We start from the raw sequence: 2,054 nt of genomic DNA on the forward strand, positions 1-2,054 counted from the left end.
AAGCTTTACCATGCCAGTTTAATAAAGGTCGCTCACAATCCATGGCATATTTCTGCAATTGCATAAATTTGTCAGCTCTTATGCACCGAATCGCGAATAGCCCTATTAATTGTAGGAGATAAAACTACTCTAAACAGCAAACATGAAATGACATGAGCTGCATTCCTTATCTCAGCAGGAAAGGTACACATATATGTATGTACATATGTAAGTGCAACAATGCAGCAATATCGAATACAAATTACGAAAATCCACTGGTACCTCCTTCTTTGCGTGGTGAACAAGTGGAATATCTAACCAAGTTTATGATGCTGTGCTGGTAGTCGAACAAGTGGAATATCTAAGCAGATTTATGAAGCTTTGCTGGAACCTCCTTCTTTAAATAAATAAACACGTTGGTTGACTTCAACACAATTTATTGCCCGCTCATTACACGAGTCGGGATGAGTTATCAAACTAAACTAAACTGAAAAACTATTTTACTCTACTTTAAATCGAAATCTAATTCTACAAATACACTTACAAATAAATAAGCTGCAGTCGCGACCATCGTCGGTGGGAACGCCGCTGACTGCGCTAAGTGTGATGATAGCGTGGAGCATAACATAAATTCACTCCCACGCTAGATAGCTGGTCTTCGCTATGTAACTGCCCTGCACCTGCAAGCTGGTGTTATGTTGCAGATTCGGGGAATTTGTGACTGTTGCTCAATACTATTGGCCTTGAGCCATATGTGACCATTATGACAGCATAATACAAATTCACTCCCACGCTAGAGCTACAAAGCTGGCTTTTGATATGCAGCTGCCCTGCATTTGCAGGCTGGTGTTATGTTGCAGATTCAGGAGATTTGCGGATGTCGCTTATTATTGTTGGCCTTGAGTCACATGTGATAACTTACATATACAATCTTCATTTTAAACCTAAGATTTAGTATATAAGGAGCTGTAAAACTTAAATCTTGTCAGAATTAAATTAGATTCTCATTTGTACAGAACAAACTTGTTGTCTGTCTTGTATCACCTCCCACCCGAGGTAAGGGATATTAGATACCGAAACAGGTCTGTACACCCATTCTTGCCAACAACAAAATTGTCTTGCCTATCGATTGATAGCAAATAAAAATCAATGCATGCCAATTCTTATCATATTTAGAGTTTTCTAATTTTGTATCACATTTTTAGCACATATTTGCTCACATATTTTCGTATACATATAGTGAATTTAAGTTTTAAATATCTCGGTAGTTTCTACATTTCATTTCCGTCCTATTTACTTATTTATGTTTCACATTTGTGTATATTCTTTTTAGGCTCATGCGCAAACATGCTTGATACTTCAGCTAGTGGTCGTCACCGTGGCGCCGTGGCTTAGTTGGTTAAAGCGCCTGTCTAGTAAACAGGAGATCGTGAGTTCGAATCTCGCCGGGGCCTTTCGTAGAATAAGTTGCTACGAAGATCTTTTTTATTTACATTATTACATTGAACGGAAAAGCATATTTTTTTATCTCATTTAAACTTGATGGCTGAACAATGAAAAACATTTTGTAAATCAATGTTCGTAACGCTTAGAGAACTGTGTTCTTTTTTTTTTTATTTTGTTCCTTATTTTATTTTCAATTTGGGTTAGGTCGAATTACTAAAACTTTTTCCCCGTTAAGTGCTTCAATATAAATTATTTAAACTATTAATACTATGTATGTAGATAGTCGTAGATGAAGTTTAACTCTCATGATGTTCTGAGTACTGAAAACTTGCGTAGACGGCCAAAAGTCTACATTTATAGCAAGCTTTAATTCGTAGGGAGAATCATTTAACATATGTATGTACAAAACACGACTACGCTAACTGTTATTCTTGTGTGCATATTTATTTAAAAGAAAATTTGTTAAACAACATATGTACGAGAAAAAAATTAACTTTTATTCATCGAGCAGCATTTACCAAAAGTACTTATAAGTGCGAACTAGTGCCCGACCGAAGGTTCGGCCTGGTTTCCGGTATTCGGCCATCGGCCGCAAATGTCGAACCATTAGGCAATTCACAAGGTGTTTT

General features: G+C 36.8%; 1 non-coding gene across 1 annotated transcript; it reads left to right on the top strand.

The window, feature by feature from the left end:
• Positions 1–1,359: 1,359 nt before the first annotated feature.
• Positions 1,360–1,433, top strand: Trnat-agu. Its single transcript has one exon. It is a non-coding gene; the product is annotated as a tRNA-Thr (tRNA).
• The last annotated feature ends 621 nt before the right edge of the window (positions 1,434–2,054 follow it).

The sequence above is a fragment of the Rhagoletis pomonella genome, unplaced genomic scaffold, assembly GCF_013731165.1.
Source record: "Rhagoletis pomonella isolate Grant_MI unplaced genomic scaffold, Rhpom_1.0 Rhpom_scaffold_00001, whole genome shotgun sequence".
In the NCBI taxonomy this organism is placed as follows: domain Eukaryota; kingdom Metazoa; phylum Arthropoda; class Insecta; order Diptera; family Tephritidae; genus Rhagoletis; species Rhagoletis pomonella.